Source organism: Procambarus clarkii, chromosome 75 (assembly GCF_040958095.1).
Source record: "Procambarus clarkii isolate CNS0578487 chromosome 75, FALCON_Pclarkii_2.0, whole genome shotgun sequence".
NCBI lineage: Eukaryota > Metazoa > Arthropoda > Malacostraca > Decapoda > Cambaridae > Procambarus > Procambarus clarkii.
The window spans coordinates 14,554,182-14,567,103 of NC_091224.1; the positions used below are offsets into that span (position 1 = coordinate 14,554,182).

At 46.7% G+C, this 12,922-nt stretch overlaps 1 long non-coding RNA gene across 3 annotated transcripts in view; it reads left to right on the forward strand.

Annotated features, from left to right (window-relative positions):
* LOC123771641 (uncharacterized) overlaps positions 1–12,922 on the forward strand; it is a 69,435-nt gene that overhangs the window by 13,426 nt on the left and 43,087 nt on the right. For 2 of the 3 annotated variants that reach the window (XR_006774538.2, XR_011224661.1), the window contains exon 3: positions 5,638–5,712. The exons of the other annotated variant lie outside the window; for it this stretch is intronic. This is a non-coding gene — a long non-coding RNA (uncharacterized lncRNA). The remainder of the gene's footprint in view (positions 1–5,637; positions 5,713–12,922) is intronic. 3 annotated transcript variants of the gene reach the window in all.

A 12,922-nucleotide genomic window follows, 5' to 3' on the forward strand; every position in this document is an offset into this window, starting at 1 on the left:
GTCAGATTGGCTTCCGCTCCCAAAAGAGTACCAACGATGCACTTATTAGTCTTCTTGATATAATCTACTCAGCCCTTGACAAAAATGAGTTTCTGATTGGACTCTTCATTGACCTGAGAAAGGCCTTTGATACTGTTAACAACAATTACCTCTTAAACTCCTCCATTATGGAATCCGAGGCCATACCCTGAACTACAGTGGTACTGTACCTCGCATAACGATCGCCCCAAAAGGCGAACATTTTGGGTAACGAACGGCCCGATCGGCGTCAATTCGTCCTGTATGGTGAACGCTCGTTTGAGTAACATCACATGGTGGTGTCGTGCTGCTGCTTGCACATTCTCAGACGCCTCCGACGATGCACATAAATTATGTTGTTCTTGTTTAAAGATACTAATGATACTGGGATGTAAAGGGGTGTCTGCTGAGATGTTGCAAGGCATTGACATTTTTGTAGAAAAAAAAGAAATTAAATTTCTGATATAAAACCAATGTCAAAAAGGTTCGTTTGGTGTTCGGCAGGTAGGCTGCTCCATTATAACAACCTTTCTTTATTTCAAATGTGTTCCATTTGTTTTATATTTGTCATTTACGTCTCAATAATGGAGCAGCTTACCTTACATACACTGAACAAACCATTATGACATTTTCCTTTCTTCAAATGTGTTCAATATTTATTTTTTCTTTTGTCTTATAGCAAAAGGTTCGTTCGGTGGTCAGCAGGTAGGCTGCTCCACGTTTCTTAAATAAAAACAAAAAACAAAAAATAAAAGAACTGTTGAAACGATTTGAAAAATGAACAAATGCCATAAAGGTTCGTTCAGTGTTTGTCGGGTAGGCTGCTCCATTATTAAGACATACCTTGAGGTTACCTTGAGGTGCTTCCGGGGCTTAGCATCCCCGCGGCCCGGTCATCGACCAGGCCTCCTGGTTGCTGGACTGATCAACCAGGCTGTTGGACGCGGTTGCTCGCAGCCTGACGTATAAGTCACAGCCTGGTTGATCAGGTATCCTTTGGAGGTGCTTATCCAGTTCTCTCTTGAACACTGTGAGGGGTCGGCCAATTATGCCACTTATGTGTAGTGGAAGCGTGTTGAACAGTCTCGGGCCTCTGATGTTGATAGAGTTCTCTCTCAGAGTACGTGTTGCACCTCTGCTTTTCAACGGGGGTATTCTGCACATCCTGCCATGTCTTCTGGTCTCATGTGATGTTATTTCTGTGTGCAGGTTTGGGACCAGCCCCCCTAATATTTTCCACGTGTAAATTATTATGTACCTCTCCCGCCTGCGCTCAAGGGAGTACAGTTTTAGGCTCTTTAGTCGGTCCCAATAGTTTAGATGTTTTACTGAGTGGATTCTAGCAGTAAAGGATCTCTGCACGCTCTCCAGGTCAGCAATTTCTCCAGCTTTGAAAGGGGCTGTCATTGTGCAGCAGTACTCCACTCTAGAGAGCACAAGCGTTTTGAAAAGTATCATCATCGGTATAGCATCTCTAGTGTGAAAAGTTCTTGTTATCCAACCTGTCATTTTTCTTGCAGTTGTGACGGCTACTTTATTGTGTTCTTTAAAGGTAAGGTCTTCCGACATGAGTACACCCAGATCCTTTACATTGCCTTTTCGTTCTATGTTATGATTTGCCTGAGTTTTGTATGTAGTTTCCGTTTTTATATTTTCATTTTTTCCATAGCGCATGAGCTGGAACTTATCTTCGTTAAACGCCATATTATTTTCTGTAGCCCATAGAAAGACCTGATCTACATCTGACTGGAGGTTTGCCGTGTCCTCTATGTAGCCTACTCTCATGAAGATCCTAGTGTCATCTGCAAAGGATGATACAGTGCTATAGGTTGTGTTCTTGTCTATGTCCGATATGAGGATGAGAAAAAGTACTGGAGCAAGCACAGTACCCTGGGGGACTGAGCTCTTCATGGTTGATGGGCTGGATTTTATTTTGTTGACTATTACACATTGGGTTCTGTTGGTCAGGAAATTGTAGATCCATCTGCCTATTTTTCCGGTAATTCCTTTTGAACGCATTTTATGTGCAATAACACCATGGTCACATTTATCAAAAGCTTTTGCGGAATCTGTGTAAATTACATCAGCGTTTTGTTTGTCTTCCATAGCATCTAATGCCATATCATAGTGGTCCAGCAACTGCGACAGGCAAGAGTGCCCTGTTCTGAAACCATGTTGTTCGGGGTTATGAGATGCTGTGATTCCATGTATTTTGTGATCTTACTTCTAACGCACTCTCTCAAAAATTTTTTTGATGTGCGATGTTAGTGCTATCGGTCTGTAATTTTTTGCCTCTGCCTTATTTCCTCCTTTATGAAGTGGTGCTATCTCTGCTGTTTTTAGTATATCAGGAATAACGCCAGTATCTAGGCTTTGTCTCCACAGAATGTGGAGGGCCTGCGATAGTGGTTTTTTACAGTTCTTTATGAATATGGAGTTCCAAGAATCCGGGCCTGGTGCAGAGTGCAGATATAAGTGACAAATACAAAACAAATGGAACACGTTTGAAACAAAGAAAGATTGTCATAATGGAGCAGCCTACCCGACAAACACTGAACGAACCTTTTGCTATAACGAATGTGAAAGACAAGGGCTGCTGGCTGGGTTAGTACTGAGTGAGCAACCATTTGTGGCACACGTACCTTTGGCTCCCAAACACCTGTCCGACACGGTGTTGAAAGATTGCGCTCAGTCGGTGAAATTCAGACCTTATTGTTTGAAGAACATAAGGGTCATAATATTGGTGAAGTTAGGTGCAATAAGGACTTAACACAACGGTCGGATGCAAGTGATACAGCACCTATGAGCATGATACAGCGAGCGTATCCAGCTGTAGCTCTGAGCCCCACCCTTGCCATCTCCAATTTATATAGATGATACATAGATACATTTACCAGTCTCCGTGGTGTAGTGGTAAGACACTCACCTGGCGTTCCGCGAGCGCTATGTCATGGGTTCGTATCCTGGCCGGGGAGGATTTACTGGGCGCAATTCCTTAACTGTAGCCTCTGTTTAACGCAACAGTAAAATGTGTACTTGGATGAAAAAATGATTCTTCGCGGCGGGGATCGTATTCCAGGGACCTGCCCGAAACGCTATGCATACTAGTGGCTGTACAAGAATGTAACAACTCTTGTATATATCTCAAAAAAAAAAAAAAAAAAAAAAAAAAAAAAAATAGTTGACTTGTTTTCTGCGTTCAGTGATGATGCATCTGATACAAGTAGCATAGATGAACAGTGTTAGCGGCTTCCATGGTGGTGTTTTCCATAGATATTTTCAAGAATACCTGAATCTCTTCCTGACTGACGGACACTCTTTGAGGCTAGCTGAATCTCTTCCTGTGTGGGACCTTACAAAGCGATCTTTTCAAGACTACCTTACAAATTGAGCTTTTCCTATAATCGTTTCAATACTACCTTATGCTTTACAAGTTTGGCTACATACCACCTACAAGTACTAAAGCCAAGGGTGCACGCGAGTGCATTATTTGCAAGCACACAGAACGTTGAAACAGGAAGCAAAAATCTATCTGTAGCTGATGCAACGAGAGCAAAGTCGTGCTGTGTACCACGGACTACTTCGTTGATTATTACGCACCTCCAAAGTACTGAGTGTGTAATACAGTGTGTTACTGTGTAAATAGTATGTGAAACTGTACATATTGTAATTTTAGTGAATTTTTACCATGTAATATTGTGACAATAAACATTTATTGTGGACACATTACTGACACATATATCACAGTTCCATGGAAAATTATGAACATTCTACTGTATACATATTGTAAAGGTCACAAATATGCATCATATACGATAAAAGAAACAAATAAAACCGCATTGGAAATACATAGAACAAATATTTGAAAATATATTTCTGGCAACTCGCGGTGCTTGAATGGCCCGCGCGACTGTGTCTGGGAGCTTCACACATGGGCGACCAGCCCCTGACGACATCGCAGCGCACCTTGTCCACGTCCTCACAGCCAAAGTTAGTGGAATTTGGTAATTATTTTTACATAGATATGTTCAGGGAAGGGAATTTATCATTTTACAAAGGAAAATTATTTTTTGGGAACATTTGATGTCATGCACACTTGGGGAATTTCACAATAAACACAGTGCATCACAATGGTTAAATGGGAACATTCGTTTTGTATGACATCTGTTTCACATGACGAACATGGAATAGATTAAATTCGTTATTCGAGGTATCACTGTATATCCGATCCTATCTATGACAGACACCAATATATAGCCTTCAATGATATAACCTCTCCCATTAAACGTAGGAGTGCCACAGGGCAGCATCCTAGGGACTCTACTATTTCTTATATACTGTACATCAATGATCTGCCTAATGTCTCTAACATTCTTACACCTATATTATTTGCTGACAATACTACCCTAATCTGCTTGGACCCCAACCCACACATATTAAATAATGTTGTAAATAATAAATTAAAACAAGTCCACTGATGGATGTCAACCAACAAACTCACACTAAACATCAAAAAGACTTACTACATCTTATTTGGAGGCAAATCAACAAATGTAATTCAGCTTCAGATAAACAATGTTAACATCAGCAATAAAAATGGAGAGTTCCTTGGCCTATACTTAGACATGAGACTCGACTTCAGCACCCATGTACAACACATAACTAAGAAAGTCTCTAAAACAGTTGGTATACTCTCTAAAATCAGATATTATGTACCTTACTTTGCTCTCCTCTCACTATATTATGCACTAATCTATCCCTATCTTATGGTATATGTGCATGGGGTTCAACCTCTGCAAACTACCTCAAGTCCATCATCACCCAGCAAAAATCTGCTATCGGAACAATAACAAACTCTACTTTCAGACAACCCACAGCCCCCCTGTTTAAATCCCTAAACATGCCAAACTCCACACATTCACTCCACACATTCTCTTGTGCCAATTACATTTACAAAACCCTGTTCTTAAGTGCAAACCCTGTTCTGAAACTCTTCCTGGACAGATGTAATAGAACACATAATCACCACACCAGAAATAAATATCTTTGATATTTCCACTCTTTACATAGAGTGTAAACACTGTGCAAATAAAGGGACCTGGTCTATGGAACTCACTCCCTAACGAATTGAAAAGCTGTCAAACTTTTGCCTTATTCAAAAATAAAACCAAAAGTATCTAATTTCATCTTCATAATTTCCTTCGTAGTGCTTGAAACTTGCACTGTGTCTAGTACTACCCTATTCCCCCAATATATGTACCGATGTCACACAACTTTAGCATTGTGATCATTGCTGCTATCTTGTATCATATTATACACATAGTTTGCTACATTATATCTTGCAATAATCCTCAAATTATGCTAAAATGTACCTGTGGATAACCCTTAAATTTACTTTAGTGTACCTAAGTTTTTTGTGTCAAATTTTGTATACAATGTATTTTTTTATACTTTCTTAAAATGTATTTTGTATACCTCCCTACAATGTATTTTTATCTTGAGGTTATCTTGAGATGATACTTTCTTACAATGTATTTTTATACTTTCTTACAATGTACCTGTAAACATTTTTTAAATTTTGCAAGAAATTATCTTATAATTCTTAAAATTATATGTTAGATTAACCACTGCACTGAGCAACGCATCTGTAGGCGCTTGATGGGTGGTGCACAACGCGCTTTGGGGATCTTATAAGTAAGTATAGTTTATGATTCAAAACTCCCGCGGCTACATGGGGTTCACATCAGCTTCCTCAAGGTTCTTGTAAACAGGCGCCATTTAAAAAAAAATTTGTGGGCAACATTCCCGGGTGTGAGAGCCTTGGTACCGAGTGAGCAACCAAGGCTGGCGCATGCAGCATGAGCTCACAGCACTGCAGTTCAGCTTGTGACCACAGCATCCCCTAATAATGTCAAAATATAGGTGTAACTGGTATTATTTTGCCATGATAGTATTTTAGAACAGCCTGAGTGTGATAATGATTTTACAATGTTCTAATATCAGTGAATCAATGCTGTTCAAGATGTTCACAGCTTTAGCCATAGCACCACAGCATTATTTTGTCCATCTAGGAATCTCCAAACGAGTTCTTATGTTCCTTTACAAATAAACTTGTGGTCAATTATTCATTTACAGGGTTTAGTGACCAGGATTGTGATAATAGCAGGATTGTGGTGATAATTAGGGCTGTGCGTAATATTGTGGGAGGAGGAATTTTGGTGAGGGAGGGAGGGAATCGAGGTAGCATCACTGTGTGTGACAGCCACTCTTGTTTTGCTCACCATTCTAGCTTAGTAGTTTGCTATGGTGAACACATATATACATGGGTATATACAATGTGTGTATATACCCATGTACATATGTGTGTAGCATTGTGGGATCACCATACTAGCTTAGTGGTTTGCTATGGTGAACACATTTGTACATGGGTATATACAATATGTGTATATAGTGTAATAACAGCAACAGGAGTATGTTGGGAGAAGCCATTTTGGTGAGGCAGGTGGTATCGTGCTCGCAGCGTTGTCATCTGCTGTGTGACTTGTCATGCAGTATATGGTGACCACTGTGCTGTTTGGACAAAATACCAGCTTAGTTTTATAGTTATGGCAAACAAAACATGTAGATACTTATTTATAATGTGTGTAAATAGTGTAATAAAAAAATAACAGTATGGTGGGAGGAAGAATGTTGACGAGTAAGGTGTTGGAGGAGTGAGGGAGGGCTGACTTTGTGTTGCAGCTCTCACTCGCGGAGTTCTGAGTGTGTTGATGGTGTATGTATATAGTTTGTGATAGTGTATAGTGTGTGTAAATATGATATAAATATGCATAAGTGAACATGAAACATTGGAAATACTGTATCCACTCGCTAATCTGGACTATATGGGTAGGACCTCTAGCCGGATTATCACATTTTCCGGATTAATGTACTTTTTCACCTCTGAGTCCCAAAGTGACCATCTCCAACTACTTTTATACCACAAACAACATAATTTGAATTGCCTTGCCACATATAATTATAAAATATTCAACTAGAAACCTCAACTTACCTTGTTGTTGTTCGTCTTCTTGATTGATGCCACACATCTTGAAGTAAAGAATTATAATAATAATAATAATAATTTTTATTTAGGCAATAATAATTTTTATTTAGGCAAAGGTACATACATAAAGAGATTTTACAAAGTTTGTTGGCTTTATAGATAAGAGCTAGTACATACAATGCCTAAAGCCACTATTACGCAAAGCGTTTCGGGCAGTTTTCAATTCTTGACAATTTACGTAACCTATACTAACACAACACTAAAATTAACACTTAAAATTACTGTACAGTTCATTAACCCTTTAACTGCATCGCCTCCAAATATGACACTCCCCAGTGCGCAAGAAATAAATTATCTTGAAAAAATTCTTTTGTTTTTTTAAAGTGTCAAAAACCCTTCCCTCAGTATGAGTATGTAAAAAAAATGTCGAAATTATACTTACTTTGGCTGCTATGGGGTCCGTAAGTTGGTACGTGACGTCATCATTCCACATTCACCCGTGAGGTACGCTCCCGGGGCTAGTAGGGCGCCTGGGGGCAGGGCGCGCGAGTTGCAGTGAATATATTTTTGTACATTTTTTGCGCACAGTTCCAAATACGTTTTATTTGTTTTTACGTGCTAATCCTATGTATAATGAACATGTACACTACATTATGGCAGTAAAACATCCGTACTGTCCGAGGACACTGTGTTACGTGCATGACACTTGTGTACACATATGTTGCACATATTTACCATGTATCATGCTAATTTATGTTGTTATGATAATCTCCTTCAAGAGAGAGATTTGGCCTGCTCTTTCCTATCATCATGTTACTTCAGTACATCTACAACATCTAGATACTACAAGCAAGTGTAGTACATATTGAGTAAAATACGTTTTGCCAGGCGCATACGTATCTGACACTCGCTCTCCACCTCCTCCCCCCCCTCGTCGATCACCAAACCACCACTTCCAGCCAGCCCGCTTCTGATTGGTGAATCGACATCTGCACCTCTGCACCCCCTCACTTCAGCGCCATCTACATAGCCGATGACGGAGCCTGTACCAGCCATTGAATTCAGAATATCCTGTGCTCTCAAAGCTGACACAACCATCTGATATACGCTCTGTCTATTAGTGGATGTTCTCAGCCAGCACTTTATTCTCAGCGCCTGTTAATTTCATTTTTGTCTTTATCCATTTTAGAGTAACGTCACCACTATTTTATTTTACGTTATTTTTTTACTTTATAATCTTGCTAGTTTGCACTGTCCATAGCCAAGGAATTGTCTTTGTTCATAATTTGTTTTCAATTTAATTAAAGTTTCATTGTTCATACTATTTGTTTTGCTTGTTTTGCCTTACTTTGCCACAGGACACAACAGCTACGCAGTCATTTTTTTCTGGGGGGGAGCCCCGTCGGCTTCCCGGAGCTATCCTAGGCTGATATGCTAATGTCAGACTTTGGCATCAGTCATGTGTATGGAGTTCTTAGGCCTACCGGGGACCACGGCCAGAACCGGGCCCCCCTCAGAGAGGCAAGGGGAGCAATGGCCTATAGAAGCCCCTGTATGGTTGGAAGCATTCTATGTCTGCCATCGACCGGAACAGGCACCCAGAAAGGTAAGCGCCTCAAAACAAACCCCTATTCTGGTTAAAATTGCTACCAAGAGCCGAACTAGTGGATAGAACTCCCCCAACCGAAAACAAGCAAACTAGTGTGACGTCACACACCGCCGCGCCGCTGTCTGCGCAGCTCCCTCCTCCCCGGGAGGGGGAAGGGGGAGCGCCAGACCCTCCATGCCGGCTACCCACACCTCAGTTCTTGAGGCTGATGCTATAGGCGATGGTCATGTGCTCTGGCTCCAGTGTCGCTACTGCACTGTGCTTTGCGTGTGGTGTTGGTTTTGTGGGTGTGAGAGCCAGGAGTTATCTTCAGTACTCGGGCTGCATGCGCCTAGGGCTGCCTTCCCTAGGTGCCCTGTAAGTACTGCCCTTGGGGCTTGGGGCCACCTTCCACAGGCTCCTCGGGGTCTGCCTCTGCTGGTCTGTTTTACCTTTCAGTTTTTCAGCCGCCTGTTGGGCTCTTGGGTGTTCTGTTCTCCCTTGTTACCGGCAGGTAAGAGGCAGTTTGCACTGGTAGGGGCGCAGGGTGCTGCACAGCTTGTATTCCCGACATCGCGGCTGGCTCTGTTCCTTGGGGTTCGCTGTCCTCTTGCGGGGTTTTGTTTTTGTTTTTGCCTGGTGGGGGGTTCTGTCATTTTATTCAGTTTGTTTTTACCCTTCCACTGTTCTCCTCGGTGGCGCCCCCTGCTAGGTCCCTGTGAGTGTACACGTCCCTGGGGTTCAGCTATAAAAGTGTGCTTGGTAGTTTTGGGCGCCCGTTTGCAGCACCCTGCCTGGGACTACCTGAGCGCGAGTCCTCTTAAAGTAAATGCTCAGGACCCTGGGAATCCCCTAGGGGGCGCGTGGGTCCGATGGATGTGACCCCGGAGTCCCCACTCGCTGTGTGCGAGTTTGAGGGTTGCTCGGTCCCCTTGTGTCAGGGTGACCCTCATTGTTTTTGCCTCTGCCACGCTGCCTGTTGGGTCGGTGATACTTTCGACCCTGAGTCCTGTGAGTGTTGCTGCTTGCTTGTCCCAATCTTCTGATGATTCTATTCGGGTACAGGCGGCGTGTGCGTTGCAGTCTAGGTTTCATCTGTTGCAACGTGCTCGGTTGGTTGCTCACCCGGATGCCCCGGGGCTGCCCCGCTTTGCTTTTCGAGACCCGGACTTTGGGGTGGGGGTCGCTTCGATCCTGGTTCAGTCCGCACCTCCTCGTCCTTCCCCTTCTGTTCGTTCTGGTCGCCCCCACCCCCCCTGCTTCCGGCCCGGAAGCATCTGAGGGTTTCGGGGTCGGAGCAGGGGTTACTTGATCTTGAGACTCGGGCAGCTTCGGGGGGGGGGGGGGGGGGGGGGAGGGACGGCAGAGGCATTCGAGTCTTGTCTCCCGGCCGAAGCTTCTGGGTCTGACCAGTGGGCCCCCCTTCCTCCAGCTTTTCCGGCTGCTCCGTCCTTGTCTTGTGGGGTCGGGGCTTGGGGAGAGGACTCGGCCTCGGGTCCTGTGGTGAAGGACCTCGAGGCTGGGGAGGGGCTGACTTGGGGGCCTTGGGCCCCGCTGGACCCTGCCTGGGTTTTTCTTCCCTCTGAGCGGGGCTTATTGTTACAAGGAGTTGGGTTTTCTTTTCCCCCCTCTGCGTACGAGTTGGATTTGGTGTCAGCCCCTCCCCAGGTTCGGTTCCGTCCTTCTGGAGGTTTTCGGCTTATCGCATCCAACCTGGTGTGGTGCGAGCGGCCTTTGCAGCTTACCTCCTGCGTGACCCGGATTATGCCTCGGAAATGGATCCGTCCGAATTCAGGTTTGGGACTTCGTTCCCTTTCTGGCTCTGTTATAAGGTTCCGGAGTCGTCCTGGCTAGCAGACTGTCCCTTGTTTGTTCTGGATTCCTGGCATTTCTTCTGTCGTTCCCGCATGCTGGAGTGGCGGGAAGCTTCCACGGTGCTTCAGGTTTTCCTGGGGGGCGAGCTTGAGTACCTGAATGAGTGCTTGTTTGCCCCTGCCCTTCCCCGCGATGTGGGCGTTATTCAGCTCCATGTGCAGGTTACCACCCTTTCGGCGGCACTCGTTGCGGAGGACTTGCGCGCCCGGGGCCTTTTGGCTTCGGCCTTGCGGTTCTTTTCCCTCCTAGAGCTGTCTTCGGATTGGCTCGTGGAGGATGTGAGGACGCTTGGGTCCGTCCCGGGGTCCGGCACCTTGTCCTCGGCTGTGCGTTCGTCGGCTGCCTTATTGAAGCTGTTCACGCCGATTTTGCGGGATGCGGTTTCCCTGTTTTATGGTTCCCGTCTCGCGTGTCGGCAGACGGTGCTGGGTTCCTCCGTGGAATCTGCTTGGGCTCTGGCTCTTAGGCGTTCTTCACCTTTTTGTCCTCTTCTGTTTGAGGAGTCGGCCGTGGCGCAGTTTATTCAGGCTGTGTCGGCGGCTTGTTGCCCGGTGTCAAACTTGTTGGTTTTCCGGGGGTCCCAGGGTGGGTCTTCCCGGAAACGTCGTGCCAGGGCTCAGGGTTCCTCTCGTCGTGGTAGGCCTCTGTTGTCAGGTTCGGGTTTGGCTCCTCCTGCGGACCCTCCCTCGTCTGGTCCGCGCGGTGTTCGCTCTGTGCGGGGTTCTGGGTCTCGTAAGGGTCGCCTGCCCTTTCGCGGTTTGCCCCATGACGGGGCGATGGGGGGGCGGCTTGCACTGTTTGCCCACGCCTGGTCCCACGATTCGTGGGCCTTTCGGGTCGTGTCTCGCGGCCTGCGGTGGCGTTGGGTGGCCCCTCCCCCCTTGGGGGGGTCGGGGCTGGCAGGGCAGGTTTCTTCCCCTGCGCTCTGTCGAGGTGCCTTGGAGTGGGTACGCTTGGGCGTCATTGGAACGATGTCGTCCCTCAGATGGGTTTCCCGTTTGTTTCCGGTTCCGAAACGGGACTGCGCGGACCTGCGGTTCATTCTGGACTTGTCCCGTCTGAACCCCTGGGTTCATTGCCCCTCCTTTCGGATGACTACGCTGTCTCAGGTTCGGCTCCTCTTGGAGCGGGAGCTTGGATGGTGTCCCTGGACCTCCAGGACGCTTATTGGCATGTCCCGATTCATCCACGGTTCAGGGACTGGCTCGGTTTTGTTGTGGGGCGTCTGAGTTACCGCTTTCGTTGTCTCCCGTTCGGGTTGAACCTGGCACCTCGCGTGTTCACGCACCTTACACGGGTTGTGGTGGCTCGTTTACGTCTCCTAGGTGTTCGGGTGTTGGCCTACCTCGACGACTGGCTGGTTTGGGCTCCCAGCCGGTCAGCTTGCTGTCTAGCCAGGGATTTGGTTCTTTCCCAGCTCGCCGAGTTCGGGTTCTTAGTGAACTGGAGGAAGTCCCATCTGGTTTCCTCTCAGGTTCGGACTTGGCTGGGTCTCATTTGGGACTCTCGAACCGCCTCCTTGTCTCTCCCTCCGGAGTCTCTCCTGCGGCTGCGGTCCCGCCTTCGTCTGTTTCTGGAGGGCCCTCGGGTCACCCGGCGGTTGTTCGAGGGGCTGTGCGGGAGCCTGAACTTCGCAATGGTGGTCTACCCGCCGGGTCGGGTTTGGCATCGACGGCTGTTCTGGTTCCTTCGGGGTTCCCCCTTCCGCCTCTCTCGCGATTGCAGAGTTCGACCTCCGGGGGCCTTGCGTCGGTTGCTGCGTCACCGGCTTCCTCTTCGGGTTTTTCGGGGTTCAGTGCCTTGGCGTCTACCCGAGCCCTCGTTCAATGTCTACACGGATGCATCATCTCTCGGTTGGGGTTTTGTGACCAGTGCTCACCAGGCCGGCCAGGGGCGTTGGGATCCGTCCTTCCGTCGAGCTCACAGCACGGTGCGGGAGTTTGCGGCAGTGTGGTTTGCTCTGGGGAGGATTCGGGTAGCCAGCGGATCGACGATTCGGTTCCGTTCGGACTGCTCTCCGGTGGTTCATTGCCTGAACCACGGGGGTTCGATGCGGTCCTTGTCTCTTTGGGGTTGGTCGCTTCGGGTGACTCGTCTGCTGAGTTCTCGGGGTTTGGCTCTCCTGGGGGTTCACGTACGGGGCGTGTCCAGTGTCTTGGCCGACGCCCTGTCTCGCTTCGTTCCCCTCTCCACGAAGTGGACGGTTGACAACGAGTCCTTCCGTTGGCTTTGCCAGACGTTCAGGCGCCCCGAAGTGGACCTCTTCGTGTCGGCGTGATCGCGGCGTCTTCCCGTTTATGCGGCACCCTTCCCCGATCGCGAGGCCGTCGGGGTCGATGCCTTTCGGCTTGACTGGTCGAGGTGGGGGTTCCTGTACCTCTTTCCCCCAGTTTGGC